Source organism: Calidris pugnax, unplaced genomic scaffold, assembly GCF_001431845.1.
Source record: "Calidris pugnax isolate Ruff unplaced genomic scaffold, ASM143184v1 scaffold32, whole genome shotgun sequence".
NCBI classification, from domain to species: domain Eukaryota; kingdom Metazoa; phylum Chordata; class Aves; order Charadriiformes; family Scolopacidae; genus Calidris; species Calidris pugnax.
The window spans coordinates 10,176,899-10,187,899 of NW_015090783.1; the positions used below are offsets into that span (position 1 = coordinate 10,176,899).

General features: G+C 47.2%; 1 long non-coding RNA gene across 1 annotated transcript; it reads right to left on the bottom strand.

Moving 5' to 3' along the window:
• Positions 1-10,127: 10,127 nt before the first annotated feature.
• Positions 10,128-10,974, bottom strand: LOC106899714. The gene is made up of 2 exons (XR_001414072.1): positions 10,570-10,974; positions 10,128-10,276 (listed from the first exon to the last, which is right to left on the bottom strand). It is a non-coding gene; the product is annotated as an uncharacterized LOC106899714 (long non-coding RNA).
• Positions 10,975-11,001: the final 27 nt, after the last annotated feature.

Here is an 11,001-nt window from a genome sequence, read left to right on the forward strand (position 1 = left end):
TCAAGAAATGGAGGCAAGTAGCCTGAAGATTCCTCCATCTCATCTAAAGCCAGGAGGCAGATGAGGAAGGAAGCACTGCCAGGTCTCCCAGCCTGATTCCTCCCCAGCATGGGGGGAGCACTGTGAACTCTAGCAGAGACTGAATGGAAAGGTCATGGTCATCAACGACACCAATAAAGAGGCCCTTCAGCACTGGCATGAGCAACGGGAGCAGAGGAGAGCTCAGGGCTGTGTCACCAAGACACTGCTCGCTTGCCACGAACAGCAGCACTAAGCACTTTGGAAGGGTTGAGGTACCAGGGACCATCTTCCCCCGCAGCACAGCTGGGTGCTGGGGTCACCCCAAACTGTGAGAATAAAGCACTGATTGCTTTTACTAGAGTCTGGGGCTGGGGTGGGGTGGGTTTCCTTGTTTTGCCACTTTACTCTTTTTATCTTGTCATTTCATCCCTCTTTTCCAGGCAAGTGCCACATCCTTGATTGAATTCCAAGCAAGACATGCAATGAGTTGCACAAGGCAGGTCTGGACAATGGCTGCACATTCTATTATCATTAATGTACAAATAACTTATCCCCCCAGTTATCCCGCTCATCTGTCCTGCAGGAGGACAGACTCCCAGCAGCACAGGATTTAATTAGTACAGTTCCACTACGCTGAACTTTATCAGGAATGGCTCAAGCTCAAAAAAAAAAAAAACCCACAAGACCATTTTTTGCAGCCTAACCCTGCATGGGCACATATGTAGCCTGTCTACAGGAATATTCCTACTGGGATCCCAATAGCAGCCCTGCTGCAGACAAGGCTGATGAATAAAGCCCTTTGGGTAAGGGCTAGATGGTCCAGAGAATACCTTGTAGCTTAATTTCCTAAAGAAATGAGCCTAATCAAATCATTGCAGCTGTCTCTTGGGAGCTTTTCACCTTCGTGAGCCAAATTCAACCACCATCAACAAAAAGACAGAATTTAAAGCTTCAAACTGAATATTGTTGAGGGTCCTCAGTAAGACGACATCGAGCTTGAAGAGTTTTTCAAGACGAGTTCACTCTTTAAATAGTACCTGTTAAACTTTTCCTGGCTCACAAAGCCTCCAGATTTGGCTTCAGATTAAGTCCTAATTTAGGTTATATATAGCTACCGTTACGTCTCAGCGAGCTGCACCTCTCAGGCATAGGGCCACCTCTCTGGCTCTTGGAAGTTGGTTCCTCCTGGAAATAGCAACCGCTGTCTGCCAACCAGCAGACCCAGCCTGGACCCAGCTAATGAACCGAGGGGGTTCTTGCCCCATCTATCAATAACCAATCAATTTGTTAAAGTTGTCTCCTAAAAGCTGCCACAATCAGTTGAGAAAGGAGATATCATACACAACTTTCCCATACTTTATTAACAGCTGTGTAAATATGAGCAAAATCCAAGCAAACCACCATTAAAAAAAAAAATCCCATATAAGGATCAGCAATACCCTGCGATGGTGATAATCCTGCTCAGACCAAGAGCTCACTTCCTTACATGCAAGAGTCTTCAAATGTTGGCGTAGACTGAATCCCCACGTCTGGAAGACAGACATTAGGAAAATATTTAAGACTTCAGAATTTTATTATTTTTATTTATTGCTACAGCACAGCTAGGAACGAGGTGGCTCTTCTGGTTCCTTGTCCTGACTTTGCCATGTTTCCTCCTTCTTTTGAATACTGATTAGAACTGAGCAACATTTTGGAACGGTGGGCTGGTATGAGGTGAGAACTGGGGTTTTTTCCACTAAAAAAGAAGCAGATTAGATCAAATTGCCCTTACAAAAGGATTCCCTAACTGCTGTGAGAACTACCCTCACCTCCCATCCCAGCAGCAATGTTTTAGGGTAAAACTTAAACAGCTTTGATGTTTCCTATTCTAGGAGAGCTTTACATAGAAACATACATTATTGTTTCAGGTGTTTTGCTTAGAAATGGAGGGAAAAGTACAATTATTTCTTTGTAAGCTAAAAAGATTATGTCATTCAAGCCTAAGCAGTGTTTTGGTGCTGGTTAAAAACACCTAAAAAAAAAAAAAGTAGCTACCCACATTGGGCCATAGTGGCATTTAATTTCTTTGCAAAGCATTTTTGGAAGCTTTGAAGGTCACCGGGCAGCACAAGGTTGCCTCATCGGGTGGCCCGTGACCCTGGCTAAGCAGCACTGCCTCCTTCCCTTGCTACACGATCTCAGGGTTAGGACACCTGGAAAGGAACCAAAACAGGGTTTTTATTATTTGCTCCCCATGTAGGCAAGCGCCGCAGTCACTGCCAAGCTGGGTTTGTCATCACCACCTTGACTGGCATCGACCCAATGGTAATACTGGTGCCCGTCACTCACTGAGGCTGTTAAAGTGTCCGTGCACAGGCGCACGCTCTCATAACTCACTGACCAGCTCCTCACGGCATCGTGGACCATCCGTGGTCCATTGACCCTCTGCCTCAAATTAAAGGCTCTCCAAGTTTGGAATTACCTCCCCCTCCCCTGCCTGGGCATGCCAAACGCCAAGCTCAGGCAGGGCGGCCGAGACTGCTTGAACAGCAGCAAATACATCACACAAATCTAGCTTTTCAGCCAGGCTTGCTTTCCCCAGAAATGTGCCCCTCCGAAACCATGCTGTGCTTTAGTGGGCCACAGAGTTTCTAATTAAAAGCTCTGATGAAGAAGGTGCATACAGACATCCTCAGGTTTACAGTGATCTTGAGATGGAAAATGTCAGGGGACCCCCCAGCATAAGTTTCTGATGAACATCAGGACCTGCAACTGCCTTTGACAGTCTCCCATAGTGCTCTCCAAGCCCAAATTGATGAGGTATGGACTGGATAAGTAGACAACAAAGTGGGTGGAAAACTGGCTGGACCATGGTGAGGGGTCTGGAGCACAAGACTTATGAGGAGCGGTTGAGGGAACTAGGGTTGTTCAGCCTGGAGAAAAGGAGGCTGAGGGGAGACCTTCTCACTCTCTAGAACTAGAGATGAAAGGAGGGTGTAGCGAGGTGGGGTCAGTCTCTTCTCCAGAGGAACAGGTGAATAGGACAAGAAGAAATGGCCTCAAGTTGCACCGGGAGGGTTTAGGATGGATATTAGGAAAAGTTTATTCACCAAAAGGGTTACCAAGCATTGGAACAGGCTGCCCAGGGAAGTGATAGATTCACCATCCCTGGAGGTATTTAGAAGACGTGTAGACTTGGTACTGAGGGACATGTTTTAATGGTGATTTTGTCAGTCTTAGGTTGATGGTTGGACTCAATGATCTGAAAGGTCCCTTCCAACCCAGACAATTCTATGATCGGGGCAAAGGGTGATCATTAGCAGCAAAAAGTCCAACTGGTGGCTGACTACTAGCAGCATCCCTCAAGCATCAGTATTAGCACAAATTCTTTTTAGTATCTTAATATACTAGTAACTGGGATGATGGGACAGAGCACACTCTCACCAAGTTCACAGGTGATACCAAGGCACAGCTGCTACCCAGAGGGATCCCAACAAGCTGGAGAACCGGAATGGCAGGAACCTCATGAAGGTCAAAGGTTCAAAGACAAAACCCTGCCTCTGGCATGGACAATCCCATACAACATGACAGGCTGGGGCTAGAAAGCAGCTTTGCAGAAAAGGACATGATGGGTCTGGTGAACAAGTTGAGCAGGAACCAATCATACAACCTCACAGGAAAGATCAGCTGCAGCCTAAGCTCTGTGAGCAGAAACATAGCCAACAGGTCCATGGATACAATCATAAAGGATGCTTTGGAAGTTTTGACAGCAAGAGCAGGAAAACAGGAAATAGTACTCCATCGTGACCACCTCATTACCTTTTGATGAGAGTGTGTCCCCTGAAAACCCTGGGGACAACAAACAAATTTCTTATTTGTGACTGCTCAGTTCTAACTAAGACCTGAAGTGATGACATGCCAGATGCCAGATCCACATGCCAGATCACACAAAACAGAGAAAGAGCATCAGTACCTAATTATCATCATGACAATAAAAATAATAACATACTTGTTTAGTCTCATGCAACAAAAACATCTCAACACCAACATTTATGGATAGAAGTACTACTGGAGCCCTCAGTCCTTTGCTATTAAAGAGCTCACTGTGGGCTGCAGCAGGTTTCTGCCTCTTCCCCCCTCCAATTTAGGTCTGTATTTTCTGTTCATAATTCAAGCAACATTTTTTGCCTTGTAGCAGATTGTAAGTCATTTTTTGGATCTTAAGCAGAGGCCAACCCCCCTTCCCCCCCCAATTTGTAGCACGTTATACCCCCCCTGAGTGAGAGGACTCCACAGGTTACATAGAAACCCATTCATAGGGACCAATTTCCATCTCCTCATCACATCCCCATTTTTTACTTACTTATGCTTAAATACGGTCCCAACAGCAGCAGCGCTGCTCAGCTGACATCACCACAAGGACCTGCCAATGCAAAGCCTCCATGGCAAAGCCCAACCCTGGTCTTCTCTCTGCCTTCAATGCCTGTGGTGGGAGGGCTTATCCAGGTGGAAGTGGTGCTGGTGGGAAGTCCTGGGGAGTGTCTCCAGCTGATGCTGCCTAATTCAGAGCAGCTGCAGACCCCACAGAACTCTCCTCCTGCTGATGGGCACTGCCCAGGAATTTGGCCTGTATCAGGAATAGCGTGGCCAGCAGGACTGGGGCAGTGATCATCCCCCCGTACTTGTCACTGGTGAGGTCCCACCTTGAGTGCTGTGTCCAGTTTTGGGCCCCTTACCACAAAAAAGACATTGAGGTGCTGGAGCAGGTCCAGAGAAGGGCAATGGAGCTGGTGAGGGGTCTGGAGAATAAGTCTTATGAGGAGCAGCTGAGGGAGCTGCGGGTGTTCAACCTGGAGAAAAGGAGGCTGAGGGGAGACCTTCGCGCTCTCTACAACTCCCTGAAAGGAGGGTGTAGCAAGAGGGAGTCCGTCTCTTCTCCTAAGTAACAGGTGATAGGACAAGAGGAAATGGCCTCATGTTGTACCAAGGAGGGTTTAGGATGGGTATTAGGAAAAATTTCCTCACCAAAGAGGTTGTCAAACACCCAAGCTTCCCAGGGAAGTGGTGGAGTTACCATCCCTGGAGGCATTTAAAAGATGGGCAGATGTGCTGACAGACATGGGTTAGTGGTGGGGTTTGTCAGCGTTAGATTGATGGTCGGACTCATTGATCTGAAAGATCCCTTCCAACCTGAACAACTCTGTGACTCCCAGAGGAGGGGTGATGCTAAAAGCCCAGCTGACCAGGGTGCTCAAACCAGCAGCGTTGCCCCACCACCAGCCCTTCTGATTGACACCGAAATTTATTTATTCTTCTCATTAAGGAACCATGGCAACCACTTGCTGACTTTTAACTAGACTTAACTGTAGCTGAGTCCGCGCAGGTGCAGGGTAAATCCTGCAAAAACCCTCAGCAAAGCACAGTCAGAACCAGGCGCCGAAGCTGCAGGGTTTGTTTCAACCAAACAAAGGAAGGAGAAGACATCGGAGCCACCGGGTGTGGTGGGTTCCAAACGAAACACACCAGTATTTCACTCTGAAATTACTTCAGGTTGAAAAATTTCCTTGGAAATTTCAAAAGAGTAAAATCTTTTAAATGTAAACAAAATATTTCTCCTTTTTGGGGGTGGGAATTTATTCAAGCCACTTTCTGAATATTTTCCATTCGCTTAAAACTTTGAAAATTTTATTACTTAAAAAAATGCAGCAAAGGCATCCACTTTTCCAGTGAGAGCTCAAAAGAAAATAAAAAAAGGCAAAATATTTTTTGTCTGGTGATGAGTTCTCGTCCCACCTCCAGACAAGCCATTTCTTTTCTCTGCCTCGCTTTCCTCTCCGGTAAAATTTCCAACTTTATTATATATCCTAAAACCCAACAAAGAATTAAAAACATGGGAGCCAGGGGGAAGACTCAGAATCCCCTGAGAGTTTCATATAATCAAGGACTCCAGGAACTGGAAACTTTAAGAGGAAAAAAAAAAGGGGGGGAAAAAAACCAAAAACAAACCACTTTTGCAAATCACATGAGACCCATCATAAAATTGTCAGAGTTGGCAGCACCGTAAAATCTATGATATTGTGGGCTGGATTTATGAGCAAGAATCTTGAGGCTCTGGGATATTTTTTTCCCCTCAGCCCTCGAGGCACAAAAGCAGTTTTTGGGAGGTCGGCTCTGCCCTGGGAGCGCAACCAGGAGCAGGAGAGGGGTGAATTTGCCCCTCTTGAGCATCCTTGTCCCTAGGGAAAACCTCACCAGTGCAGGTTTGGGAGCTGCTGAGCCCCATGGTACCACGGTGGGGCAAAGCCACCTCCCAAAACCACCCAGCATCCTGGCTGTTGACGCTTAAAAAGTGGAGGCGAGCTGATAGGGGCAGACAAAGAGGTCTCTGTGCCTGCTCAGGGCATCCGTAGCCTCCCCAGGTACGAGCCACGGTAACTGCAGGGAGTATTTTAGCCCAGGAAGGCAGCTGAAAAAACAGCATTGCGACCGCAGCCTGGGAATTTACATTCACTCTTTAAAAGATGTTTTTAGCAGAGGTTGGGTTTCTTTCTCTCCTTCTCCACTTGAAGGAACTGTGCAGCCTGCTCTTATTTAATATGGTTCATCTATAAAGCCCTAAAGGTCTGAAGGTTTTCTTCTGCCTGGTGATGTTTCACGGCTGCTTTCCACGCTGCCAGAGCAGTGAGCTTGCTCCAAGGCTCCTCACCAAAAGGGAGAGGTTTGAGGCAAGGAGGTCCCCTGCCCATGAGGAGGAGGATGGGCCACCGTCTTCTCCACCCACCACACCATCCTTCCTCCTCCACTGGCTTTTCTGGGGTTCCTTTTGGAGCCCAGCTGCCTCCTCGCCCATGGTTCACCCCCCAGCAAGTCCAACACTTTTGGACTCTTCCACCATACCCATCCTCAGGCCCATGGCAGAAGCACCCCAGGTCCAGCCCACCCCCAGCATCCTCAGTGATGCTTATGGGAAACCACCAGGCAATGCTGAGGATTTTTTTTTTGTGGCTCCTGGGGCTTGTAGGGAAGAAGGGAAAGGCTGGTGGTGGCCGTGCTTGGTCCCTTGTACCATGCTGGGATGGTCTTCCTCAAGTTTCAAGTCCGCTTACAGATGAATTGCCAGTTTAGCTCTGAACAGGGTGAATTTTGCAACCTCTTTTGTCCAAGTCTTTCAATGACAGTGACTCCTATATAATTTTTTCCCTAGTTTTTTTGTTTGTTTGTTTATTGTTGTTGTCATCATTATCATACTCTGCTAAGGACTAAGTCTGTAAGAAGAGAAATGAAGGAAATCACTTCAGGCGCTTTGAAACATAAAATCAGAATGAAAGGGAGAGAACACCCTCCTCCTTGGTGGCTCCCAGTATTGTTCTGGACCAGTTGGGAAGAAGTACAAGCTGTTTCTCAAGGCTCAACATAGACCAGGCACGTTCACATCCAGCCTGCGAGTCACCAGTGGCCTTTGAACAAGTCACCTATTTTCTTTCACGTCCTGTCTGACCTCTCACAGTCCTGGTCATTGAAATGGAAGAGCAGGCCGTGCTCATACAGCACAACTGGGCCACCACAGCCCAGAAATGCCATATTGAAGCAGTATTCAGCAACAAACTCTTCAAGAAGAGGAGGAGGCGGCTATATTGCATCCTCCCACCCAACTTTGCCTTCATCCCAGATTTTGTGTTGTGAGAGGTCCATCCTCCTGCCACTGATGGCCTCCTTGCTCCCCGTGCTGATGTGGCTCCACAAAGCTGTGTCCCCAGGGACCTACCTGGCCTTCCAGCAGGCAAAACCCAGTGATCAGAGCCCATCGCGGCATCGCAGACTCCATCAAAGAGCCTCAGCTTTCCCAAAAAATAATGCAAGGAACTCAGAGGAAATTAGTCAAGTTGAAAGCTTGAGGCTTTCCTTCTGAAGCCTGAGAAATAATTTACCATGTGGGTTTAGTTTCCTTAATACTCTTTGAGATGCATGGCACACATTTCTGGTAAGACCTCTTTACTTAGAGAGTAACCACTGGCCATTTAATTACATGTAAATTACCATATAGTGATAAGATGATTACATGATTAGCAGTGGGATAACGAAGCCTGGAAAGTACAATGTAATTGACAGCTAAGTACAGTGTAGTTCCTTATGCCTTAACTCAAAAGGCAATTTACTCGGTCATTAATCTTGGACAACTGCATATTCCGGAGGAACAGCATGTGATTTACTGAGCAACTCAACGTTTGAGTAACTCCCTGGGGGTGGCTGCAGGAAGACAAACAGCTTTGTGAACAACTCGAGGTCCCAGCTGTGCCCACAGAAGGGTTACACGATGCCTACGTCTCCTTCTGCCTGTAAATATGGTCCATACCCAGAGCGAGCACCCGGGGTCGCGCAGCATTGCGTTGTCCAACCCAACATTTATGAAACCCGGTTGTTGGGAGCAGAAGACAGTAAAAGCAGAGCCAGCCAAAGGAGGAAAGCTGAGTTGAGGCCACTGCTGGGATGGCCCTAAAAGACATTGTCCCCCAGGTCCTACCTGCCATGGGACAGCTGGGTGGGAGTGTCACCCATGAAGGGGCTCCACTAATCCTAATCACTTGGCAAAGTGTCCCTAGATCTCTGGTGCACAGGAGATCACCAAGGCTGATGGCCACTGCTGCTGCCAGAGGAGCTGCTGCTGATGGGACAGGCTGGGGACACCTTCTTGTTTGTTCCCAGACCTGGCCATGCTGCTCCCTGGGGTGGCCATGGTTCACCAGCCACGTGGAGGAGACCTTTCTGCTGGGCTTCTTAGGTGCAATCTCTTTATTCCTCTGGAGCTGATTTTCCCATCTTCCAATCCGCGAAGCATCCAGCATCCTCTCCTCCTCCACTGAGGTTGGGACATGGCTCCACACCTACCCTGGGCCAGACATCACCCACCGACCCCATCCATGTGGGAACAGGGGGCAGCTCCACCTCCACAAGGGCTTCCGGGTGCCATCCCAGCACCCACCTGGATTCCCAAGGTCGCTTCTAAATCTGCCTCAATGGGAAGATGATCCCAGGAGAACATCTCCCCTGGGGACGGGTTGAGTGGGAAGGACCTGGGGGACGCAGTTTTGTAGTGGAGAAACACACAGCAGTGTCAGCCTCAACCCATCGCTGCCCAACAACCTTCTCAGCTGGGACCAGAAATAAACACAAATCAAACTTACGGGCTACCCAGCAGAAAGGACCAAAACAATCCACCCCGAAATCATTTTAAAAAATTAAAAATAGGTGGGCAGGTCCCTTGCCGTTGAGAGCATGTGGTATTTATTTAGACATAAATTGGCACACAAGAATAGGAAGGAGTAGCCTGGGAGGGATTTCTTTCTTCTTCTTCTTCTTAGCTACGAGGCTTTGGATACCTGTCCATAACCCCTCCCACGCATGCACACCCGCATTCTCAGTTGCTGACACACAGGTATACCTCTTTTGTTAATTAGAATTTACTTTTAATTAAAAATATATGTAAATTATATAGAGTGTGCACAGCTTGGAGAGAGAGGGGAAAAGAAAAAAAAAAAAAAGACGAAAAGAAAGCAAACTTCCATTTCAATCAAAATTGTAACCCCTTTGAATCAGCTGCTTGGCTGGCTTTGTGACATCCCGTGAGTTATTTGAGCTCCCATGTATAAATAAATAGTACCAGGAAATTTTACACCTGAAAAATTCCGCAGTAGACATTTTTACTTACACACGTTTGCTTTTCCTTCTCTTCTCGCCTCCCCCGCTCCCAGCCTCTCATGATCCAGCCTCTCATGATCATTTTCTGTTCCTTTTATATGTATTTTACTTGATACCTCACTTAATGTACCCAGACCAGTATCCCTTTTTCTTTCTTTTTTTTTTTTTTTTTTAGAGAGGAAGAAAAAGAACGTATGACAAATTGAAATCGGGGATTGTAAACCAGCGTCATCACCATTTTTATGAGCAAAATTTTTCCTTTCTCTGTCTGCATCCTCTTCCCCCCCACTCCTTTTTCCCTCCCCTCGCAGCTGGCTCAGAGCCTCGCTTTCCACGTGCTGGTAAAAATTCAGCAGGATGTTTTCAAGTTTGAAAGATGCCCCACGCTTCCATCAGAGACAGCTGATGGACCAGGAAAGACCAGGAGGTGGGAGAGGAAGAAAAAGAACGTATGACAAATTGAAATCGGGGATTGTAAACCAGCGTCATCACCATTTTTATGAGCAAAATTTTTCCTTTCTCTGTCTGCATCCTCTTCCCCCCCACTCCTTTTTCCCTCCCCTCGCAGCTGGCTCAGAGCCTCGCTTTCCACGTGCTGGTAAAAATTCAGCAGGATGTTTTCAAGTTTGAAAGATGCCCCACGCTTCCATCAGAGACAGCTGATGGACCAGGAAAGACCAGGAGGTGGGAAAGGAAAGAAGAGCAAGAGAATTGCACACAAGCGAAGATGAATTTATGGGGCTGGTTCCTGCAGAGCCGCGTTTTTGGTGCATTTCTAAGGAAACACAGAGCCCTGCGGGGAAGGGCTTCACTCCTGGTACAACGCCTGGGCGAGGTAGGTACCTGCTTTGCTCATTTTTGGGCTTGTAACACCTCTTTTTCCACATGCTGGTAAAAATTCGGCAGGAGACAAGCAGTGGATGTTTTCAAGTTTGAAAGATGCCCCATGCTTCCATCAGAGACAGCTGATGGACCAGGAAAGACCAGGAGGTGGGAAAGGAAAGAAGAGCAAGAGAATTGCACACAAGCGAAGATGAATTTATGGGGCTGGTTCCTGCAGAGCCATGTTTTTGGGGTGTTTGTGAGGAAACACAACACCCTGCGGGGAAGGGCTTCACTCCTGGTACAACGCCTGGGCGAGGTAGGTACCTGCTTTGCTCATTTTTGGGCTTGTAACACCTCTTTCTGTTGAAAATTAACAATGATAATACTAATGAAGAAAAAGAAAAAAAAAAAAAGAAACACCACTCCAAAGCCACCCTTGGTAAAAAGGGCCGGTGTCTTTTTCTTTTTTTTTTTTTTTTT